Source organism: Tamandua tetradactyla, chromosome 26 (genome assembly GCF_023851605.1).
Source record: "Tamandua tetradactyla isolate mTamTet1 chromosome 26, mTamTet1.pri, whole genome shotgun sequence".
NCBI lineage: Eukaryota > Metazoa > Chordata > Mammalia > Pilosa > Myrmecophagidae > Tamandua > Tamandua tetradactyla.
The window spans coordinates 24,298,905-24,325,428 of NC_135352.1; the positions used below are offsets into that span (position 1 = coordinate 24,298,905).

Sequence of the window (26,524 nt, forward strand, 5' to 3'; positions counted from 1 at the left end):
GGGTCAAAAACTTAAGCACAACTTCTGCTTCATAGTCTCTCACCAGGTTACAATCAACTTGTCAACCCAGGGTCTGTGGTTTCATCTGAAAGCCCAATAATGAAAGGACTTGCTTCCAAGCTCCCTCAGCGTTGACTGTGGAGTAAATTGCTATACGGTATGTCGTAGAAACACAAGTTCAGGCACAACAGAAACTTACAGAGATGATCACTTTATTACTTACATAGCATAAAGTGTCCAAAGAGCAGAGGAAGAGATCACGTGGTGGCAGATCTCCTGGGGAGGCCAACTGCTCAGGTCAGCGTTAGTTGATGGCAGTTCTGTATGCTCCACTTCACATCAGGTCAGAGAAACAAATCTGTGCTGTTTATCAACCTCAGGGCAAAGGGCTCTGACACTGAGAGTTCTTGCCCTGAGAAGCACCTGGGGCTCTTATTCCTGGCTCAAGGTGTGGTTGAGGCTTTTCATTAGACCAAACACCTCCCTTGTACTGTAGCATAGAGACAGACTGAAACATCTGCACACAATAGGAAGGAAGTGGGGTGTAGTTTCGAGGGCTGGGAGATGACCACTAGGTGTGTCCCTGTGGTCACAAACTTTTGCCAGGAGTTTATTAGTAGCATTATTTTTTGTGGACTGTTGGACTAAAGACCTCAGTTCTTTGCTGTCTTTTGGCCAGAAGCCACTCCCAGTTTCTTGCCATGTGGGCCTCTTCCACATAGCAGCTTTCTTAGTCTAAACATGCAAGACAAGAAGGCAATAGAGAGAGCTTCTGGTAAAATTGGTCTCTTGTAGCCTTATCACCTAAGTAGCATTTCATCAATTTTGCAATATTCTGTTGATTGGAATCAAGTTACCTGTTTCAGCCCAAACTCAGAGGAAGAGAATTACACAAAAGCATGATTAGCATAGTAGATTGGGGGGGGGGCATCTTAGACATCTGCCATTCACAAGGCCTTAAAATGGTCTCACAGTTATTTTTCCCACCAGTAGTAATCTATGCTAAGATCTCCACTAGTGGAATCACTATGAGGCATTAAGAACATGCACCAACTGAGGCATTTCCTTATTGTACAAATATGTCACGGTGACTATGTTACTCTTTTAATTCTCTAGTGAGTGTCAGATTACCACACAGATTCACTTTTTGACTTCCTAGAAGAAATAAAGTATATAAAGAAATGGGACCTAGAAAACATATGTTTTCGTAAGATGTGGTGGCATAAGAAATTGTGGAATATGAGATAATGGCTGGGAGAACAAGCCTGGAAATTGTCGTATAGAGAAGAATGGAGATGAAAGAGGGATTCTTAAGTCTTCCTTATCTCTCAGTTATCTCCAAGACATTAAGGATAAAATGGACAATATAATAAAGCTACCCTTCTTACCCACTGAGTTATGGTCCCTGAATATTTCTTCAGTCTGGTCATCATTAATCTCTATGGCTATTTATAGTGACTAGATTACTTTTTTAAATCAAGTAATAAAAGGCTCAAAGAGAAGAATTAAGGATAGTGGATAATGCTCAGCACATCCTAATATTTGTGCTTAAGGGAAAATTATGAAGGATATCAGAGCTTTAAGAGGAATAGAAGTGTTTATTACAATTTTACTTGGGAATGATAATTTAGAACTTAAAAAATAGTTCTGCAGGTGGGCAATGGTGGCTCAGTGGCAGAGTTCTCACCTGCCATTCTGGAGACCTGGGTTCGATTCCCAGTGGCTGCCCATGGCAAAAAAATAAATAGTTCTGCTTTTGCTTAATATCCAATTTTTACATACTTGGCTGGCCCAGTGAATTTAGGATAATAACAGGACATTTGAGGCTGTGTATAATCCCAGTACTGCCAGGCAAAGTTTCCACCAATTTATCTACTCACATTTTGATTTTTAATTCTGTTGATAAGGTTGGGCAGTACACCTTTCTTTAGTATCCTTTTTGTTTTGAATTTATGTAAGGCAAAGATGCCTTTTGGAAAAGAGTTGGGGTCTATAGGTCCATTTTGTAATTCAGGTTCAGAGATTTAAAAACTTGCATGATAATTAAAGCCAAATATCAAGAAAAGACCATGAAACTTCTGAGAGTAAACTTGTAATAAGGAAAAGACAGGTGTTTGGACTAGTGGCCTGAAATATCTTTGAAGCAGGGCACCAAAATTATCTCAATCTTGCCAAAATGTTCTTGCTATTCTGAAATAACGAGGCAGGGAATGTTAACCAATTCATTATTATTGAAATGTATAAACAGGGGAGTGCGAAGGTAATTCAGTGGTAGAATTCTCACCTGCCATAGAGGAAGACCAGGTTCGATTTCTGGCCCATGCACTTTCCAAAAGAAACCAACCAAACAAACAAACAATAAATTCAACATATGGTGCTGCAATAATGGGATACTCACATGGGAAAAGAATGAAATGTGACCCTGCCATACAACATACAAAAAAAAAAGTATAAACAGTGAAGTACCCAAATAAGATTCAGTCAAGTTGGTCTATAGAGGACAGACACTGGAGGAAATGTACCCACTTATGGAAAAGTTCCAAAGCACTTTGCCAAAACCAGTTATGAACTGAAAGATGAGGCTGGAGATGAAAGTTCTCCATGAGCACCAATAATTATTTGACGACTGAAGGCAGCAATTGGTGCCTGCCATTGTGACGAGAGCATCAATCATGGAGCCACTGTAGCAGGAGAGAGTGAAGATCTTGTATTCATATGCACAATCTTTCACTAGACCATGAAGTCCTTATTCATCATTGTGTTCCCAATTTCTGATATACATTGGTCATTCATTTATGTTACAGAAAAAGTTAATGCATCATGATGTCACCCAAGTCTTGGGAACAGCTCCCAGGACTCCCAGGGTGTGTTTGGAGTCTTAATGCATTTGGCTGAAAATAAGGGTTTGCTCTATCAAGGCCACTGGAGACGTGACTCATTAAAGGACCTACTTGACAAATTCATATTCTAATTTTCTATGACATTTTAAACAAGAGAAGCATTACCTTACTGGAATCATATTTTATAAATTAGTTATTACTGTGCCATTCCATGTGACCCCATGATTCTGCTTAATTTGAGAAACTATAGCATGAAACAAAGACTTTGGTCTCCAAGAGGTTGACTATGATAGACTCCATGACTAGTGAACAATTACTGTCATATGGCCTAAATCAATTAGAGAGTAATTAGTATTGGAAAGCCTGAAAAAATAAATTCTAAGCTGTCTATTTTCTAAAAGATATGCATTCAATCACGCTAACTTGATTTTCTTTTAATCAGGATTCTTAGAGGAAAGATTAACTTTGAATACTTTTCAAATATATAAATAGGGTATTTAAACAGATTTCTCTGATTCAGCATTGCCGGAGTTTGGACTGGACATCCATTTATCCAAGGCAGATAGTGATTCATAGAAAATAGGAAGAGAGTGCTGCTTTTATTTGACATTAAAAGTCTAAATGAAGGAGCACAGTACTGGGCCCCAGGTCCGCAGTGTGGCCCAGTTGTGGAGGCAGTGCTGCTGCTGTCGCCTCGTCTAGCAGGTTCTGTTCTTTTGATAAACAAAAGTGATGCTCCAGATCTGTCAACAGGCCCACCACATAGTAAGAAGAATCTTGCTGAGTTATCCAACTCTCTCCTAGTCCCCATTTTAGACCAACCAATGCAAGACAACACTGGATGACCAAAAAGATACAGTCTAGAGCTGTGAAACTGTCAGTGAAGACCAAAGGCACAAACAGGGGCTTGGACTTGCAAGTTTGGCCTCTGTAATACCTACTAAGCTAAGTGGTCCCATAATCTTTACTATCACTAACAGAATTGAATATTTTCAAAAACTTAAGTGCAAGAAAAAATTTATAGTATGCCAGAAAAGAGGAATCTGACAAAGGAAGACTATATTTAATTCCTATGAGTATTTTTATATATATTAATTTCTTTTAGTTATTACAAAAATTGAATAGCATGGTTCCTGGAAGATGGCGGCTTAGTAAGACGCGCGGATCTTAGTTTCTTCTCCAGGACACCTACTAGGGGAGTAGAAACGATACAGAAAGCGCCCAAAGCCACAACAGAGATAAAAAAGACAGCGTACCCCATCCTGGAACGGCTGGCTGGCTGAGAGAAGCAGTCGGGTGAGATCGCCGAGGCGCGCGGGCCTTACCGGGCGGGGTGGCAAGCGGCCGGAGTTACTCCCTTCCCCCTTCCCGGGCCGGCTGGGAGAATTGGAGAGGTGGTCCCCTGAAACCAAGGCGACTGGCGCCCACACCACGCGCAGCCCCCGGACCAACTGAGAGAATTGGATCGGAAACCCCCAGGCCGCGGAGAACGGTGACCCCGTGACTCCCGGGGAATGTGCACTCTCTCGGGCGGGCCGCTGCCGCTGGCGCCCTCCCGCCACGCTTGTTGCCCAGGGCCGACTAGGAAATTCAGACGGGCTCTTTCCCTGGCTGCGGCGACCAGCAACCCTCCCTGCGTTCGGACACCCTCCCTGCGTTCGGACCCCGGGCCGGCTCAAGCCGCTTCGGCTAGCGAACCCCCAGGATGGCGAGAGTTTTCCAAAGTTTAAGGTCCCACAGCACCTTTTACTGGTGGGACCCGCAGACAAACGTGTGCCACGAGCGCCACCTACTGGGCAGGATAAGAAAAACAGAACCCAGAGATTTCACAGAAAAATATTACAACCTTGCTGGGTCCAACACCAAGAGAAATCTGAATAAATGCCCAGACGCCAGCAGCAGAAGATAACTGTCCACGCTCAAAAGATTGAGAATATGGCTCAGTCAAAGGAACAAACCAATAGCTCAAATGAGACACAAGAGCTGAGACAACTAATGCTGAATATACGAACAGAAATGGAAAACCTCTTCAAAAATGAAATCGATAAATTGAGGGAGGACATGAAGAGGACATGGGCTGAACATAAAGAAGAAATAGAAAAACTGAAAAAACAAATCGCAGAACTTATGGAAGTGAAGGATAAAGTAGCAAACATAGAAAAAATAATGGATAGCTACAATGATAGATTTAAAGAGACAGAAGATAGAATTAGTGATTTGGAGGATGGAACATCTGAATTCCAAAAAGAAACAGAAACTATCGGGAAAAGAATGGAAAAATTTGAACAGGGTATCAGGGAACTCAAGGACAATATGAACCGCACAAATATACGTGTTGTGGGTGTTCCAGAAGGAGAAGAGAAGGGAAAAGGAGGAGAAAAACTAATGGAAGAAATTATCACTGAAAATTTCCCAACTCTTATGAAAGACCTAAAATTACAGATCCAAGAAGTGCAGCGCACCCCAAAGAGATTAGACCCAAATAGGCGTTCTCCAAGACACTTACTAGTTAGACTGTCAGAGGTCAAAGAGAAAGAGAAGATCTTGAAAGCAGCAAGAGAAAAACAATCCATTACATACAAGGGAAACCCAATAAGACTTTGTGTAGATTTCTCAGCAGAAACCATGGAAGCTAGAAGACAGTGGGATGATATATTTAAAATACTAAAAGAGAAAAACTGCCAACCAAGACTCCTATATCCAGCAAAATTATCCTTCAAAAATGAGGGAGAAATTAAAACATTCTCAGACAAAAAGTCACTGAAAGAATTTGTGACCAAGAGACCAGCTCTGCAAGAAATACTAAAGGGAGCACTAGAGTCAGAACCGAAAAGACAGAAGAGAGAGGTATGGAGAAGAGTGTAGAAAGAAGGAAAGTCAGATATGATATATATAATACAAAAGGCAAAATGTTAGAGGAAAATATTATCCAAACAGTAATAACACTAAATGTCAATGGACTGAATTCCCCAATCAAAAGACATAGATTGGCAGAATGGATTAAAAAACAGGATCCTTCGATATGCTGTCTACAGGAAACACATCTTAGACCCAAAGATAAACATAGGTTGAAAGTGAAAGGTTGGGAAAAGATATTTCATGCAAATAACAACCAGAAAAGAGCAGGGTTGGCTATACTAATATCCAACAAATTAGACTTCAAATGTAAAACAGTTAAAAGAGACAAAGAAGGACACTATATACTAATAAAAGGAACAATTAAACAAGAAGACATAACAATCATAAATATTTACGCACCGAATCAGAATGCCCCAAAATACGTGAGGAATATACTGCAAACACTGAAAAGGGAAATAGACTCATACACCATAATAGTTGGAGACTTCAACTCACCACTCTCATCAAGGGACAGAACATCTAGACAGAGGATCAACAAAGAAATAGAGAATCTGAATATTACTATAAATGAACTAGACTTAATAGACATTTATAGGACATTACATCCCACAACAGCAGGATACACCTTTTTCTCAAGTGCTCATGGATCATTCTCAAAGATAGACCATATGCTGGGTCACAAAGCAAGTCTCAACAAATTTAAAAAGATTGAAATCTTACACAACACTTTCTCGGACCATAAAGGAATGATGTTGGAAACCAATAATAGGCAGAGTGCCAGAAAATTCACAAATACGTGGAGGCTCAACAACACACTCCTAAACAACGACTGGGTCAAAGAAGAAATTGCAAGAGAAATTAGCAAATACCTCGAGGCGAATGAAAATGAAAACACAACATATCAAAACTTATGGGACGCAGCAAAGGCAGTGCTAAGAGGGAAATTTATTGCTCTAAATGCCTATATCAGAAAAGAAGAAAAGGCAAAAATTCAGGAATTAACTATCCATTTGGAAGAACTGGAGAAAGAACAGCAAGCTAACCCCAAAGCAAGCAAAAGGAAAGAAATAACAAAGATTAGAGCACAAATAAATGAAATTGAAAACATGAAAACAATAGAGAAAATCAATAAGGCCAGAAGTTGGTTCTATGAGAAAATCAACAAGATTGATGGGCCCTTAGCAAGATTGACAAAAAGAAGAAGAGAGAGGATGCAAATAAATAAGATCAGAAATGGAAGAGGAGACATAACTACTGACCTCACAGAAATAAAGGAGGTAATAACAGGATACTATGAACAACTTTATGTTAATAAATACAACAATTTAGAGGAAATGGACGGGTTCCTGGAAAGACATGAACAACCAACTTTGACTCAAGAAGACATAGATGACCTCAACAAACCAATCACAAGTAAAGAAATTGAATTAGTCATTCAAAAGCTTCCTAAAAAGAAAAGTCCAGGACCAGATGGCTTCACATGTGAATTCTACCAAACGTTCCAGAAAGAATTAGTACCAATTCTCTTCAAACTCTTCAAAAAAATCGAAGTGGAGGGAAAACTACCTAATTCATTCTATGAAGCCAACATCACCCTCATACCAAAACCAGGCAAAGATATTACAAAAAAAGAAAACTACAGACCAATCTCTCTAATGAATACAGATGCAAAAATCCTCAATAAAATTCTAGCAAATCGTATCCAACAACACATTAAAAGAATTATACATCATGACCAAGTAGGATTCATCCCAGGTATGCAAGGATGGTTCAACATAAGAAAATCAATTAATGTAATACACCATATCAACAAATCAAAGCAGAAAAATCACATGATCATCTCAATTGATGCAGAGAAGGCATTCGACAAGATTCAACATCCTTTCCTGTTGAAAACACTTCAAAAGATAGGAATACAAGGGAACTTCCTTAAAATGATAGAGGGAATATATGAAAAACCCACAGCTAATATCATCCTCAATGGGGAAAAATTGAAAACTTTCCCCCTAAGATCAGGAACAAGACAAGGATGTCCACTATCACCACTATTATTCAACATTGTGTTGGAGGTTCTAGCCAGAGCAATTAGACAAGAAAAAGAAATACAAGGCATCAAAATTGGAAAGGAAGAAGTAAAACTATCACTGTTTGCAGACGATATGATACTATACGTCAAAAACCCGGAAAAATCCACAACAAAACTACTAGAGCTAATAAATGAGTACAGCAAAGTAGCAGGTTACAAGATCAACATTCAAAAATCTGTAGCATTTCTATACACTAGTAATGAACAAGCTGAGGGGGAAATCAAGAAACGAATCCCATTTACAATTGCAACTAAAAGAATAAAATACCTAGGAATAAATTTAACTAAAGAGACAAAAAACCTATATAAAGAAAACTACAAAAAACTGCTAAAAGAAATCACAGAAGACCTAAATAGATGGAAGGGCATACCGTGTTCATGGATTGGAAGACTAAATATAGTTAAGATGTCAATCCTACCTAAATTGATTTACAGATTCAATGCAATACCAATCAAAATCCCAACAACTTATTTTTCAGAAATAGAAAAACCAATAAGCAAATTTATCTGGAAGGGCAGGGTGCCCCGAATTGCTAAAAACATCTTGAGGGAAAAAAACGAAGCTGGAGGTCTCGCGCTGCCTGACTTTAAGGCATATCATGAAGCCACAGTGGTCAAAACAGCATGGTATTGGCATAAAGATAGATATATCGACCAACGGAATCGAATAGAGTGCTCAGATATAGACCCTCTCATCTATGGACATCTGATCTTTGATAAGGCAGTCAAGCCAACTCACCTGGGACAGAGCAGTCTCTTCCATAAATGGTGCCTAGAGAACTGGATATCCATATGCAAAAGAATGAAAGAAGACCCATCTCTCACACCCTATACAAAAGTTAACTCAAAATGGATCAAAGATCTAAACATTAGGTCTAAGACCATAAAACAGTTAGAGGAAAATGTTGGGAGATATCTTATGGATCTTACAACTGGAGGCGGTTTTATGGACCTTAAACCTAAAGCAAGAGCACTGAAGAAGGAAATAAATAAATGGGAACTCCTCAAAATTAAACACTTTTGTGCATCAAAGAACTTCATCAAGAAAGTAGAAAGACAGCCTTCACAATGGGAGACAATATTTGGAAATGATATATCAGATAAAGGTCTAGTATCCAGAATTTATAAAGAGATTGTTCATCTCAACAACAAAAAGACAGCCAACCCAATTACAAAATGGGAAAAAGACTTGAACAGACACCTCTCAGAAGAGGAAATACGGATGGCCAAGAGGCACATGAAGAGATGCTCAATGTCCCTGGCCATTAGAGAAATGCAAATCAAAACCACAATGAGATATCATCTCACACCCACCAGAATGGCCATTATCAACAAAACAGAAAATGACAAGTGCTGGAGAGGATGCGGAGAAAGAGGCACACTTATCCACTGTTGGTGGGAATGTCAAAGGGTGCAACCACTGTGGAAGGCAGTTTGGCGGTTCCTCAAAAAGCTGAATATAGAATTGCCATACGACCCAGCAATACCATTGCTAGGTATCTACTGAAAGGACTTAAGGGCAAAGACACAAACGGACATTTGCACACCAATGTTTATAGCAGCATTATTTACAATTGCAAAGAGATGGAAACAGCCAAAATCTCCATCAACAGAAGAGTGGCTAAACAAACTGTGGTATATACATACGATGGAATATTATGCAGCTTTAAGACAAGATAAACTTATGAACCATGTAATAACATGGATGGACCTAGAGAATATTATGCTGAGTGAATCCAGCCAAAAACTAAAGGACAAATACTGTATGGTCCCACTGATGTGAACGGACATTCGAGAATAAACTTGAAATATGTCATTGGTAACAGAGTTCAGCAGGAGTTAGAAACAGGGTAAGACAATGGGGAATTGAAGCTGAAGGGATACAGACTGTGCAACAGGACTAGATACAAAAACTCAAAAATGGACAGCACAATAATACCTAATTGTAAAGTAATCATGTTAAAACACTGAATGAAGCTGCATCTGAGCTATAGGTTTTTGTTTTGTTTTGTGTTGTTTTGTTTTGATTTTACTATTATTACTTTTATTTTTTTCTCTATATTAACATTCTATATCTTTTTCGGTTATGTTGCTAGTTCTTCTAAACCAATGCAAATGTACTAAGAAATGATGATCATGCATCTATGTGATGATGTTAAGAATTAATGATTGCATGTGTAGAATGGTATGATCTCTAAATGTTGGGTTAATTTCTTTTTTTCCGTTAATTAAAAAAAAAAAAAAAAGAGAAGGGATAATTGGAGATGAAGGGATACAGACTGTACAACGGGACTGGATATAAAAACTCAGAAATGGACAGCACAATACTACCCAATTGTAATGCAATTATGTTAAAACACTGAATGAAGCTGCATGTGAGGTATAGGTTTTTTGTTTTTGTTTTTTTTTCTTTCTATTATTGTTTTAATTCTTATTCTGTTGTCTTTTTATTTCTTTTTCTAAATCGATGCAAATGTACTAAGAAATGATGAATATGCAACTATGTGATGTTATTAAGAATTACTGATTGTACATGTAGATTGGAATGATTTCTAATTGTTTTGTTAATTCTTTTTTTAATTAATAAAAAAAAAAAACCTATAGCTCAGATGCAGCTTCATTCAGTGTTTTAACATGATTACTTTACAATTACGTATTATTGTGCTGTCCATTTTTGAGTTTTTCTATCTAGTCCTGTTGCACAGTCTGTATCCCTTCAGCTCTAATTACGCATTATCTTACCCTGTTTCTAACTCCTGCTGGTTTCTGTTACCAATTACATATTCCAAGTTTATTCTCGAATGTCGGTTCACATCAGTGGGACCATACAGTATTTGTCCTTTAGTTTTTGGCTAGACTCACTCAGTATAATGTTCTCTACCTTCTTTTAGATGTCAGGTAAGATGGTAACTATGACAACCTTGGAATATGTGTTGAAGATGCCAGCCTCTGCCACCCTAGATCTTTAAACAAGTGAACAGAAGAGAGCTTCTGCCCTGACTGTTCCCTCACTTGGATTGTTTCATTAGCATCAAATTAACTGCTATTGTATTAACTATTACATATTTGGGGGTTTCTCTGTTACAGGGGCCAGCATTACCCTTTCATAGTATGCACACAATTATGGAAGGGGTCTGATCAGAAATATCTAAATTTAAAACAGCATATCCCATTTATCCAAAATGTGCTCCAAATTTTGAGTTATATGGATAACTTGAGTTTATTTACATGAATAACATTTACTATGAGAAGTTATTACCAGGTCATTATTTCCTTTATGAAAGCATACCAAGTATTTATATATGTCCAGGTTTAGCAAACAATATCATTGGTTCTTTTATCATATTTTTATATATCCAAAGAAAGGACACAACTGTTCTTAAATCCCCCTGTTCACTTGGTCTATCACACTGTGTTGGGAAAAGTAGGAAGGCTAATGTATTCTCTAGTAATTAGAACTTAAAAACTGCAATCTTGTGATATATTATAGCAACCCAAGAAGATAAAACTCTTAACCCAGGATTAATTTTATTGTTGAATAGCATCTCTCTCTTTGGAAATAGGGTTTATGATATTGGCAGGCATTTAACTGAAATGGTGAAAATGAAAAGAAGGTAGCTATTTAAAATGAGTTTTTTTGGTTTAGAATCTGTCAAAATAATAAATTAGGTGCTTTTTTATTTGGTTGATTTCTTCACTAATGTTTTAATTAATATTCAAAATCTGTGGTTCAAAATAATTTTTAGCACCTCCTCTAAGATTTTAAACATTCAACATTGTTAATCTTTGGAAAGGGCATTTGTCACACTAGATAAGCAAGCAGTAAAGAAACATGCAAAAATGAGCTTTCTACTGAGTTATATACTTGGAATAAGTATCCTACAAAATTCTTGAGCTACAGTATTTAACTATAGTAGCCCAAAAGACAATAAAACATGGGTTACACAGACAGTTCACTTCATCAAAATTTTATATGTACTATATGAAAAGGAAAAATTAATACGATGACAACCCAAAAACAGTAGTCATAAAATTGAAAAGAAAACAAAATTAACAAAGAAACATGAAAGGATATTAAACTAAAACTTATGCAATTGTACATATAATTTATTAGTTATAAAATAGCCTAAATGTAATATATAGGCTACTTTTTAATAACCTTTACCAATTTGCACAATTGACATCATTTTATTTCTGACCTAAGTAGAACAGAAATTATTGTTACTACTTCACAGAAAAATAAAATAACTTTTTAATGGATTCTTTAAAATACCAGTTATGTAACAAAAATAATCATTTTGGATGATTTGGTCACTTAGTTCTCACTTGTTTTGTGGAGGAAAATGTGATGTTTTCTATTCTAAATTACAAACTATAATTATATGGTCCATTACAACCACATAACATTAGTTTTGAAGAGATTAAGGGACTTTGTCAACTTCTCATAACTTGTTACAATGGAACCAAAATCTTCTTTCTAGTTTTAAATCCAGTGCTTTTATCACTAATAGCCTGCTATGAGAAAAGATTTTCCTCTCTTTAATATGCCACCTAAATTGGATTACTCATTAAAGTTTATATGGTTAATCAATAATTGCAGTCACCTCCATGTAACTGAATTACACTAGGTACTGAAACCACAATGAAATTACATTCTTGCCACCATAAAGTTTAGAACCTCAAAGGAAAATTACCCATTTTCTAAGAATGTTTCTATGGGGTCAGTAGAGAGAACCTAAAGTTCTTCAAAGGCATTTTCAATTTAGCATATGAGTCCCAGTGATATTCACCATCATTTTTCAGGTTTAGACTTGAAGGTTTAACATCTCAGGCTCAACATTATACAGGTATCACACCTGCCACTCAGTAGTTGATCCTCAAACTCTCGGATTAGGCTGCAAGGAAAAACTGGTTGAAGTCTAGATAAGAACAGAACAGTACACTAGGCGAAAACTTCATCTCTTCAACTGACACATAACTCTTCTGAGATGGGGAGTGAATTCATCTTATCTTCCCTTTCCTTTGATCCTTCCAGCAAGGCCCATACTTATACCTTTGTATGAAGAGTCAAACCTAACACTCTTCATTAATTCATTTAGCGCTCAGTACTTATTAAACTAATAAGCATTGAGTGCTTATTATATGCCATGCCAGGGTCCATTAAAGATGCTGGGACAACAGTGAGAAACAATGAACAGAAAATCCCATCCTCATGGTGTTTACATCCAGACAACAAACATTTAAATAAAACATATAGTAGGTTAGTAATAAGTGCCAAAAGCAGAGAGAGTCACTATGAACTGCAGGATATGGAAGACTGGGCTAATGGGAATTTCAGACCTGATCAAGGAAGGCCTCACTGAGAAGGCTTTGATTCTCATTAGTAAAGACCTGGAGGAAATAGGATCTTCAAAGAAACATGTTGAAGCAGAAAATGAACCAATAGCTGAATCCTCACTATTAATTCTCCCTTCCCAATTGTAGAGTTTTACAGTTATCTTGTCCTTGTCCTTTTTGAGACCCAAGGATTTTCTCCCTGTGATTTTCTCCCTCTCACCCGCAATTTAGCTCTCAAGATCTTTTATTAGTTAACAAGGGTTGCTATTTTACAATAGTCCAGACACCGTTCTAATACATTTTATGACTATTACAACTCACAAACAACTCTTTGAAGTCTTTACTGTTAATATCCCTTTTCACAGATGAAGAAACATGGCAATTTGTGTAAGAGGTGAAGCTGGGATTCAAATGAGTCTGTGGGACTCCTACATCTGCTTGTTGCTTTTCAGAGACAATGCAGAGGCGGAGACTGGGTTTCTTCCCTTTTTTCTTATTCCTAAACTGTGATACAAGGCTCTTCCTAAAATCCTAGTAGCTGTCTAAACCTGCAGTCCTGACCCATACCCAAACCAATATCCTCACCCCGTGGACAAATGGTCTGGAGAGACAGCCTGACCTTGGGGTTACACTGCATGCTCCCTCCCCTAGTGAGTAAGCTACCCAATGACGGCATATCCCCTTTCAGTAGTTTCTGGAACATGGCAAAGACTATAGTGACCTTTGGACACTTGAACTGGCCTGCCTTGCTGAGCTCCAGAGCCAGGCCTTATAGCCAGACACCATTTCCCTACACAATGATTGTAAGAGAGCAGAACAGCGAGCATGTGTAGGGAATGGAAGGGGGCAGCAAGGATCTTTAAAATCTAACCAGGGTGGGCAACGGTTGATCAGTGGCAGCATTCTCACATGCCATGCTGGAGACCCGTGTTCGATTCCCGGTAACTGCCCATGGGGGGAAAAAAAAAAAAAGAACAAAATTCTAATCAGATGAGCAAAGAGAGACAAAAAGAGCTGAAGTTAGGTGAGCCTGGACTGTTTTCAAGCACTGATCTAAATGTATGACATTTATCAACTCATTCTGAGAGACATACAACTTTTACTGCCATCCTTATTGATTTAAGCTCCTAATCTGATGGCTTAAGACAGGTTTCTTCCTTAGAGAGAGTCTGAGATAGAGAACTGAGATGTCCAAGATACTTTTATTTTTTATCTATTTTTTTTTTTTATGGGCAGGTACTGGGAATCAAGCCCGATACTCTGATGGCTTTATAGTACAAAAATATGGGCAGGTTTTAGGATAATGAGCAAATTGACTAGACATGACATCGTTAGAGGTGATCTACTTATTGAGCAGACACAAATTGATTACATGCTTATTCATGGAACATGTGTAAGAAAATGGCAGACTTAATATGATGATGGGTGTGATTTTTAGTATTATGAGATATATGTCACTTATAGATTAAAGTTTAAGTAATTGCACATGTCAGGTAGGCCCATCTTGGTTAGCTCCAGCTCCATCTATCAAGGTAACTTTAGATTTGGGATGGGTTATTGCTGAGCTGAGGCAAAGCCCTTCATTCATAAACATTAGGGTCTGTCTTTAGTGATCACAAGACTCTAAAGTTGAAAAAACAGGATAAGGGGGTATAAATGAGGGTCAGTCACAAGTTCTTTGTAATCACAAGATAAAGGCTATGTAGTTATACCATCACCATCAAAGATCAAGGCATTTGAATTACAGTTCAGAGATTTCAGGTATTCCCCTCTGTCTATTCTAATATTCCAGAACATAAAAAAGGAGCACCTCTATAGTGCATCAGTGGTCACAATGATCCCCTAAATCCTAACTTCTTGGTCACATGCCCAAGAAAGGGGGTAAAAATTCTTGTTTATAAACATCTATATCACAGGTCAAGTTACCTCCATGCAAGTAGCTACCGTTGCTTTCCTTTCGCGGTTATGAGGAGGAAAATTTATGTTAATTATGAATCAAAATCATTTTACCTCCAAAACTATCGATTGTTCAAGGAAGGGCTTGTTTTTCTAAGATGATGCCACTAGGAAAGCTGAAGCTGAGGGTCAAGCCGGAGACTTTGCAGACGAGCAGGGCCACTGAGAGTCTCTGAGAGCCTTAATGCCTCCCACTGTGGGAAGATGCTGCCTGAAGGAACCGCTGCTGTGAAGGCCTAGGGAGGTGAAGACCCCAGAGACTCCTGGGCATGGGCTTTGGCACCTTAGGGAGGTGTTGCAATGGCTATGTGTTGCTCCTTCAGGAAGCTTTGTGGACAGTGGGCATCCCAGGCAAGAGAGAAAGACCCATGGCCCCAACCATGGTGACGTCATGAGACAGACTTGCAAATACATGGGGTGCACATGGCACTTCTTTGGGAAATTCCAGAAAGTACTATTTCACAAGGGCAGGGGAACATCCAGAAATCCAGCTATCCTTGGCCTATGGACTTTCGTGTCATTGTATTACAGACACTTCCAGGCACAAGCCTGGAAGTTGTTTACAATTTCCCATATTTCGCCCAGTCAGGTCTCTGTTTACTCTGATGTTGAACTTTGAGAGAGAAAGGGCATCAAAGACCTAATGCCTTCTTACATCTTCTGAGATGAGGTTTTATTATTTAGTGTACTTAGAGTTCCTCAACAGGAAAGCACCTCTCTTTAGTTTCTATAGGTTCACATATCTGAGAGGTTTTTTTTTCCTTAGTAACTTCCTCTTTCCCATATCCTTATTTTGTAAGCCAAAAAGAAAAAACAAATTAAGATTGTCAATATTTGCGCTTTTATAAGGAAAGATAATAATGGGATTTATGTATTTTCTTTTTCTCTTCAACATTTAAAGAAAAATTTAACAAACTTTCATTGCTTTTAGCAAGCATGGCACAGTGATTTTTATGCATGATCTTTAATTAGGGGCAAAAGTCTGAATTGACATCAGAACATACAGATAAACATAAATTTCTAGATAGTTCCAAAGAATTAAAGCAAAAAGTTTACATATATATATATATATATAATGTAACTTTAAAAATGTTTGTTAAAATGAATAAATGACTTATTGAGGAGTACATTGGATGGTTTACTACTTGTGAAAGTGTGTACTTCTGAGGCTAGAATTTTCTTTCTACACCAAAAAGAACATATATTTCATGTAAATTCTAAAGATACCTTATAAGTGTATTTTCTAAATTGTATCCCCAGCAGTCTGGCAGAGACAAATGCTGAGACCCACAAAGAGTTAAACCACAAGGAAAAATTAAGGAAGATGATGATAATGATGCTCAATATGATTTTTGTTTGTTTGTCTTAAAGTTTTAAAATATTTATTGATTCATGCTTTCCACAAAAAAATTTCAAACAAGTCCCCTTGGGAGAATGGCGAGAAAGGGGGAAAATTCAACTTCCCCATTTGGAGAACCCCTGATATTGTCACAAGCTGTGGGGACAACCAAATCAATAGGCTGAGGCCTCAATCTTGGGGTTTGTTCATATGAAACTTATCCCTGCAAAGGACAGCTTAAACCTACTTAAAATTAGGCCAAAGAGTCACCTTCAGAGAACCTCTTTTGCTGCTCAGATGTGGCCTATCGCTTTCTCAGCCAACACAGCAAGCAAATTCACTGCCCTCCCCTCTCTATGTGGGACATGACTCTAGGGGTATAAATCTCCCTGGCAACATGGGACAGAAATCCTAGAATGAACTGGGACTCAGCATCAAGGGATTGAGAAAACCTTCTCAACCAAAAGGGGGAAGAGAAAAATTAGACAAAATAAAGTGTCAGTAGCTGAGAGACTTCAAACAGAGTGGAGAGGTTATCTTGGAGGTTATTCCTACACATTATACAGATATCCCCTTTTTAGATTAAGGTGTATTAGGCTAGAGGGAAGTACCTGAAACTGTAGAGCTGTGTTCTAGTAGCCATGTTTCTTGAAGATGATTGTATAATGATATAGCTTTCACAGTGTGACTGTGTGATTGTGTAAACCTTGTGTCTGATGGTCCTTTTATCTACGGTATGGACAAATGAGTAAAACATGTGTATTAAAAATAAATAAATAATAGGGAGAACAAATGATAAAATTTATACATATATATATATATAGGAGAGATGGAAATACTAGTGGTCAATGAGAGGGAAGGGTAAGGGGTGTGGTATGTATGAGTTTTTTCTTTTTGTTTCTTTATCTGGAGTGATGCAAATGTTATAAAAAATGATCACGGTGATGAATATACTACTATATGGTGATATTGTGAGCCACTGATCATACACCATGTATGGAATGTTTGTATGTTAAGAGTGTATGTGCTTGTATGTTGTATCCATAAAAATTTTTTTAAAAAATCGAACAAGTCTCCACAGGCCAATACTTCCCTCTGCTTTCAATATTAAGCAATTCTTCATCAAAAAAAAAACTGTGTATATTTTTATAATTGGGTTGTGACAGCTATGATTCCCAGACACTTTTTAAAAATACAAAGGTTTCAAAGGTACAGTTAGGCACCATATGTAGTGATTAGAAAAATTGACTAGACAAAGCCTTACTCTGCATGACTGAACAACAGATCAGATGGATTCGGCCTTTTCAGGCTACAGATGACACATACTGGAGATGTTTCTATAGGTGCTCTTAATGCCACACGTGCAGATGATGACAACCTGATGCTGCAAACAACAAACAGCAAGGAGGTCTTGCTGATTCAGTTACATTCAGCAAATACCTTTTCTTCAATTTCTTTATTGGCTTCATCTTTTTTCTTGCAAGAATCCTGGCTGTTGCTATCAAGAAAATAATTTTCTTCCCCATTTTCTCTTTTTTCTCTTTTTTTTTCATTAAAGCCTTCTTTAACTTCAGAGAAACTTTTCACCTCTTGATTGCTGAAGTACTCAAATATTTTTCCACTTTGGCCTTTCTTTAAAACAAATGCAAGGGCAGGCCACGGTGGCTCAGCAGGCAAGAATGCTCGCCTGCCATGCCAGAGGACCCAGGTTTGATTCCCGGTGCCTGCCCATGTTAAAAAAAAACAAAAACAAACAAACAAAAAAACTCAACACACATTCCTAGAATAAGGACGTTTTGGTGCCATTGTTGCATTTTTCTGAGCAGCTCTTTCAAATAGTGGTGGTCTCTTTTTAAATTTTCCTTCTCTTCCTTCTGGTTATTGGCGGGATTCTCTCATCCTTTCCTTTTCACTCCTGAGGGATTTTACTCTGGATTTAGACATTTGAGCTAAACTCTGGGGTGAATTAATAAGCCTTAACCTGGGTTATCAGGAGCCTCTCCAATTCATCCACTCTTTACTTCTATTTAATTAGGCATCTGATTTCTCTCTTCATCCACGGTGTTCTCTTCCTCAGGTGATCTTATGGCTTGTTCTCTTCCTCTGGAAGAATCTGTGGGCCTTGGAGGGTTTGCAGCTTTGCATTTGCACCTTTTGCTGGCAACTTATTCCTTGGAGACAGATAAGGCCAATGGGTTTCTTTTGAATTTTCTTTACCTGCTTAGATGTCTGCCAAAATTTTTGCTCTTTTAGAGGATGCACATAGGGATGCAATTAAATCAAATGTTTCACAACGGCTAGGAGTTTTGAACACTTATGATCTAGAGGTATTTCTGATATGTCTCAGGAAGGTCTTCAAAATCAGGAGTCTGGCACCTGCCCTTGTCTTTATCCTTCCATTTTTCAACGTCTTCAAAACTTTTGGATTTTCTTGTAGCAAGACTTCTGTGAACAGGCCTCCATGGCAGAGGAGACAAATTCTGTAAAAGTTCTTGGTCTCTCAGTTGCCTCGTAATGTTTCTATACAATTCTTCCTCTTTTAACCAGTCACTGGAATTTGGACCATAAATAGATAGAGGTGTATGTCTGGCTTTAAATTATCTTTTTTTTTTTTTTTTGTACTTTAAAAAAATTCTCAGCTGCTTTTCTTGAGCTGCTTATTTCTGTTCTTCCCTTGAAAGAAACTTAAATGGCTTTTGTGAGGCCAAAAGAGCTTCTTTGTTTTTCTCCTTCATACGCCCATCCTGTTCTTCACTTTGCTTGACCATATCATGATAAAGGGGGAGAAAGCCACATGCACAAACTGGACTGGCTCAGAATTTCTTCTGATACTCTGCATCATGTTTTCTTCTCTCTCTTTTTTTTTTCTCATCTTCTCTAATAATCATTTGAAAAAACTCAGGTATTGTAATCTTTGGTACCCATTCTTTTGGTTTCTTCCTTATTTTTTCAACTGCTGGGAAGTCAGGCTCTTCATGCTAAAGATAATCTTCAACAGAAAAATCTGTCTACATGTTGATGAGCTCTGCAGTGTAGGCTACCATTTTGGTTTCCTCGGGGTACTCCTTTTCTAGGTTGGGTATCTTTACTTCACGGGAAGACCTACACAAGGAATAAGACTGGCCTAAATCAAACTCTGAATGCCATGGCATTAAAGATCTGGGGTGACGGAATTTTTTTCTGATATATATCTAGAAGAGGTACTTGGAGCATCTTCCCTGATGATCACTGGCTAAATTCTCTTTAATTTATTCTGGTACATTTCCCAAGTGTGCAAACTCCAGCTCTTCTAGCTTTCTGAAACACTCATCACTAGAGTGGTATATATCAGATAAGTCCACAAGGTCCTCAAAGCTTGTAGATGTGGGTTCATCCACCCCAGAAATGTTGACGTTAAAATCATCTGATGCCAGCACATGTAATATGGTCTTCTCCTCCTCTTCCTCCATTGCCTTCAAGGCCTCTGACACTAAGGCCTCTGAGGAGTCTTTTTCTTCATACAGGGCAGGATTGACCCTGGTTTGGAGAGTAGAGGCCCCTAGCTTCGCTGTTTTTTTGGGGGTGTAGTGGGGGTGGGGTGGTGCATGGGCTAGGAATGGAATCAGATCTCTGGCATGGCAGGCAAGCATTCCTACCTCTGAACCACCATGCACCCACCTCAGTAGTTTTTTTTTTTCTTTTTTTAATTGAGAAATCTCCACACACATACAGTCCAACCATATTACAAAATCAATGACTAACAATATCATAACATAATTTTATACTCATCACCATGATCATTTTTATACCTCAATACATTTTTGAAATGCCAGTACAAAACAAGGCCTAGACAAAAGACAAACAGCTCCAATCAGGAATACTGCAGCACCCCTGGCACCATGCCAGGATTGAGCAAAGATTAAATGTTTTCATCAGTTTATAAATAAATTTTTATGCTGCATTTTTTTAAATAAGAAAGTAAACTTGGATTAAAATTTTTGGCGAGACATTAAAGTTCTTTAATAAAACGACACCATTTACAAGCAGATTAAGACTTTCTAATGAATGGGTAGAAGGTATCCACATCAGAACTTTTTTTCTCTAAGTAATTCAGCTATAAATACTTTCAGAATTTTTTCCTAATTATTTGTTATTAAAAGCATTCTAGGGTTAAGGAAGACTTCTGAATTAAGACAGAAATGCCAGTAAAAGACAGACATATTTAAGTATAGTTTCAAAAATGAAATTATTGTGAGATAACAATAAAAAAATTGAAAATATTTGAAAAATAATTTGGCTATTTTTTTCTTCAGGTGACAACTACATAGTTAATAGCTGTAATACTTAAAAATCTCTAAAACTAATATGAGAAAGACCAAGAAACCAGAAGTAAACTTGGGAAAAGATATGAACATGGCAAATCCTGAAAGGCAATTCGAAATGGCAAATAAATATTTTAAAAGATGCCTAAATCCACTAGTAGTCAGAAAATGAAATTTAAATTAAAAATGAACTATTATTCGATAGACATCCAGCATGCAAAAATGTAAAAAAACATTAAACACTTCCGGAGAAGATGGCGGCTTAGTAAGACGCGCGGGTCTTAGTTCCTCCTCCAGAACAGCAACTAAAGAAACAGAAACAATACGAAACAGCTCCCGGAGTCACGACAGAGACCAAAAAGACAGCGTACCCCATTCTGGAACAGTTGAACGGGCAGGGAGAATCTGCTGCGGTGAGATACCCGAGGGGCGCCCGTTTTCCCGGCCAGGGCGGCTGGCGACTGGGGTCCCCTCCATGCACGTGGCTCCCCGGTCTGACTGGGAACGTTGGATAGCGGGGCCCTCCCGTCACGCTTGGCGTTTCGGGCCAGCTGGGCAATTAGGACCGGCACTCTCCCAAGCTGCGGCGGCCAGCGACCCCCGCCTCCACGCGCAGTTTCCCGGGCCGACTGCCGTGCAGACAGACGAGCGCCACGAGCGCCACCTACTGGGCAGGAAAAGAAAAACAGAGCCCAGAGATTTCACAGAAAAACCTTTCAACCAGCTGGGTCCCACACCCAGGGAAATCTGATCAAATGCCCAGACACCAGCAGAAAATAATGGATGACGCTCGGAAAATTGAAGATATGGCCCAGTCAAAGGAACAAACCAATAGTTCAAATGAGATACAGGAGCTGAGACAACTAATGCTGAATATACGAACAGAAATGGAAAAACTCTTCAAAAACCAAATCAATAAATTGAGGGAGGACATGAAGAAGACATGGGCTGAACAAAAAGAAGAAATAGAAAATCTGAAAAAACAAATCACAGAACTTATGGGAGTGAAGGACAAAGAAGAAAAAATGGAAAAAACAATGGATACCTACAATGGTAGATCTAAAGAGACCGAAGCTACAATTAGTGAACTGGAGGATGGAACATCTGAATTCCAAAAAGAAACAGAAACTATAGGGAAAAGAATGGAAAAACTTGAGCAGGGGATCAGGGAACTGAAGGACAATATGAAGCGCACAAATATACGTGTTGTGGGTGTCCCAGAAGGAGAAGAGAAGGGAAAAGGAGGAGAAAAACTAATGGAAGAAATTATCACTGAAAATTTCCCAACTCTTATGAAAGACCTAAATTTGCAGATCCAAGAAGTGCAGCGCACCCCAAAGAGAATAGACCCAAATAGGCGTTCTCCAAGACACTTACTAGTTAGAATGTCAGAGGTCAAAGAGAAAGAGAGGATCTTGAAAGCAGCAAGAGAAAAACAATCTGTCACATACAAGGGAAACCCAATAAGACTATGTGTAGATTTCTCAGCAGAAACCATGGAAGCTAGAAGACAGTGGGATGATATATTTAAATCACTAAAAGAGAAAAACTGCCAACCAAGACTCCTATATCCAGCAAAATTGTCCTTCAAAAATGAAGGAGAAATTAAAACATTTATAGACAAAAAGTCACTGAGAGAATTTGTGACCAAGAGACCAGCTCTGCAAGAAATACTAAAGGGAGCACTAGAGTCAGATACGAAAAGACAGAAGAGAGAGGTATGGAGTAAAGTGTAGAAAGAAGGAAAATCAGATATGATATATATAATACAGAAGCCAAAATGGTAGAGGAAAATATTATCCAAACAGTAATAATACTAAAAGTTAATGGACTGAATTTCCCAATCAAAAGACATAGAATGGCAGAATGGATTACGACCCAGCAATACCACTGCTAGGTATCTACTCAAGGGACTTAAGGGCAAAGACACAGACGGACATTTGCACACCAGTGTTTATAGCAGCATTATCTACAATTGCAAAGAGATGGAAACAGCCAAAATGTTCATCAACAGACGAGTGGCTAAACAAACTGTGGCGTATACCTACGATGGAATATTATGCAGCTTTAAGACAGACTAAACTTATGAAGCATGTAATAACATGGATGGACCTAGAGAACATTATGCTGAGTGAGTCTAGCCCAAAACTAAAGGACAAATACTGTAAGGTCCCACTGATGTGAACCGACATTCGAGAATCAGCTTGGAATATATCATTGGTAACAGAGACCAGCAGGAGTTAGAAACAGGGTAAGATAATGGGTAATTGGAGCTGAAGGGATACAGACTGTGCAACAGGACTAGATACAAAAACTCAAAAATGGACAGCACAATAATACCTAAGTGTAATGTAACTAGGTTGGAACACTGAATGAAGCTGCACCTGAAATATGGTTTTTTGTTTGTTTGTTTGTGTGTTTGTATCTTTTGTTTTTGTTTTTTTCTTTTTCCTTTTTATATATATATATATTACTAGTATTATTATTTTAATTCTCTTCTCTATATTAACATTCTATATCTTTTTCTGCTGTTTTGCTAGTTCTTTTCCTAAATCGATGCAAATGTACTAAGAAATGATGATCATACATCTATGTGATGATACTAAGAATTACCGAGTGCATTTGTAGAATGGAATGATTTCTAAATGTTGTGTTAATTTCTTTTCTTTTTTTGATTAATAAAAAAATTTAAAAAAAAATAAGAGGAACAAATGTTAAAATAAATTGAGTTGATTGGAAAAAAAAAACCATTAAACATAATATGGAGAGGGGAAAGGGTAATCTTATGTATGCTTGTAGAAATGGGGTGATCTGTATATCTGATAGCATCTATTAAAATTTAAATATATATATACACACACACACACACACACACACATACACACACATTCTCTTTAACCTAGCAATCCTATTCCTAGGAATCTTTGCTATAATGAGATCAACAGATGATAAAGATATATGTGCAAGTTTGTTTATTGGAACATTACTTATATTGAGAAAAAAAAAGAGGGACCACAAAACAAAATCTACTAATTAGGAGAATAGTTGAATAAATAATGCCACACCCATGCCTTAAATATAAAGAATAAAGAACAAAAAAATTCCACTTCTAAGTATATATCCAAAAGAATTGAAAATAGTGACTTGAACATATTCGTGCACCAATTTCATGGCAGCATTATTCATAATAGCCAAAAGATGGAAACAACTCAAGTGCCATCAGCAGATGAGTGAATAAATTAAATTTGTTATGTAGATTTAATGGAATATTGTTCAGCCACAAAAAGGAATGGTGTTCTGATACATGCTACAACATGGAAGAACTTTGAAAGCATACTAAGTGGAATGAGCCACACTCAAAAGGACAAATAATGTTTGATTTCACTTATATGGAATATCTAGAATAAGCAAATCCATAGGGACAGAAAGTAAAGTTGAGGTTGTCAGGAGCCAGGAGTTGGGGAGAATGGGGAGTTATTGCTTAATGGGTATAGGGTTTCTATTTGGGGTGAAATTTTGGTCATGGATGGTGATGATGGCAGCACCACATTGTAAATGTGCTTAATGACCCTGGTTTGCACATTTTTAAATGGTTTAAATGAAAATTTTTGTGCTATATATGTTACATATTAGAAAATAAAACACTAAATTAGTTTTTGTATCAACTAACCTAGAGGGATCTCCATGATAAATTACTGAATAAGAAAAGTAAAATACAGAGTGTACATAATATGATAAGAATTTTGCAATTGCCAAAAATTCTCTATAAATACAAAGATGTGCATATATATTCATATATACCAACATGCAAATTTTATACCTGATAATATAATACACATACTGAGAAGTAGAGAATGATTAACATCAACTTGTTAACATGAGTTATCTAGGAGAGTGATGGGAGTAAGAGAGAATGATGTGGGTGAGATAGAAAGAAGATGGGGCACAGGAGACAAGGAAAAAGGTTATCATTGATATATATTTGTTAAAATATTGTATTTATAGCTGTTCATCTTCATAAAGAAATTAGAAAAAAATAATCATATAAGTCAATTGTTCCCTTTGAGAATCTGATGAAAATTTAAGTATTTAATTTCCAGAAATATCCTCATTTGCACATAGATAATAACAATTTGTATGTAATTTCAAGAGGATTACAGATGTTCTAAAGCTCATCCATGAACACTAGATTAAGGCTATCCTGATCAAAATGTGAATGTGTGGCCATGGACTCTCACCCAAATGATTTGACCCCAACAATTTGACATGTGAAAATATCAAGTAGCATGGCTTTGGCCAAATTTAATTGCCAGAGTTAAGATAACTTTTCCATATAAATGCAGGTTGCATATACTCAGAGGTCCATTTGATCAGCACGTACATCTTTCAGCACGTACCCATAGCTTAAAGTCCATGCTCTTGTTCTTTCTGTAGCTGTATCTTTTGGCTTGAATTTTCATATGAGAAGAGTTTTACATTTCTGGGGAAATCATTCAAGTGAACCAAATTAAATTAATCCATTTTGAGCGGCAACTGAAACACAGAACCTTAGTGTCCTTTTCCTATGGCAACATATCTCTTGGGTAGTACACACAAAGAACAGGGAAACAGCCAAAACTGTTTTCCATCAAAATATCCAGGTAGTCAGGAGAAAAGAGTTAACTGGTTTAGAAATATAGAGGCAATCCTAAAGGTTAGAGTGGAACTAAATTTTCCAGTCCAGCTTTACCTTTTTCCAACACACAAGTCTCTCAACTTCAATAAAAAAAAAAAAAAAGCTTTTTTGGGTTTTTTAAGGAGAAAGTTTTTAGAAAAGACATCTTAAGAGGAGCATGCAGTAAGATCCACTTTCAATCACAGTTTTGCAAGCACATCAAGTGTAACATGAAGGGCCAAAGCGAGTGGTTGTATTTTCTCTGTGCTTATTCAGTCCTGAAGCTTTCCCTGATGAAAAGTTGCCAAGTTACATGGTGACTTGGTAATGGGACTATTATAGACAAGGCACTAAATGAGTTCAAGAATCTCATTCGTCTTATTGATTGTGCTTGCAATCTGGAGAGAACACATTCACTTTGAGTACAATACAAATAAACTTCTATAGTACCTTTGATGTAAATACATCCCAAGGCACTTTCCAGCAAAGTACAATACTAAAATGTGTAAGTGCACTGTCAGAGAGAATGAAGCAGTTCAAATACATCCAACTAAACTTTAGGTTTAAATTAGGCTTTAAAGTTAACATGTTGTCTTCTTGGTTAAAGCTCTTTCAGGAACTGGGGGAAATTAAAAGGGCATGATCAGGTCTTGGCATTTTTAATCTTCGTTAGCATAAAGTCTTTACTGGATGATCCCAGAAATTTTATTATTTAACTTTTAAACTTGCATTTCATAATACATAAATTTGTTTTGTCCAAGCACTGGTTTACTTGCACTGTTACTCTGGAAACTATTCATTTGAGCCTGAGTTATCTGGTTTGGCTCATTTCCTTGAGCAACTTAGCTAGGTAAATGCCAAACACCTCCTTTGGTTTCCTTATGTGGGCATAGCCCAGTTGACTGTTACCACAGTGATGTTTTTCACATCTTCGTAGATGCTTACCAGTTGGTGATGACAAAAACAGGAACCAATGTTTTCTCCTACTCCCCTGTCACTGAAACCAACTCAGAAAAAAATTCAGAAAGGCACTATTTCCTGATAGTGATGCTCATTAGACAGTCAAAATTCTATGGAAACTCAAGTAAGCCCCTTGTAGGTGATCCTAAAAAGGATGTTGATGAAATGCATGCCTTTCACATTTCAGCTTTC

General features: G+C 37.6%; 1 pseudogene; it reads right to left on the reverse strand.

Moving 5' to 3' along the window:
- Nucleotides 1-17,836: 17,836 nt before the first annotated feature.
- Nucleotides 17,837-19,866, reverse strand: LOC143669632 (protein FAM161A-like; annotated as a pseudogene).
- Between the last annotated feature and the right edge of the window lie 6,658 nt (nucleotides 19,867-26,524).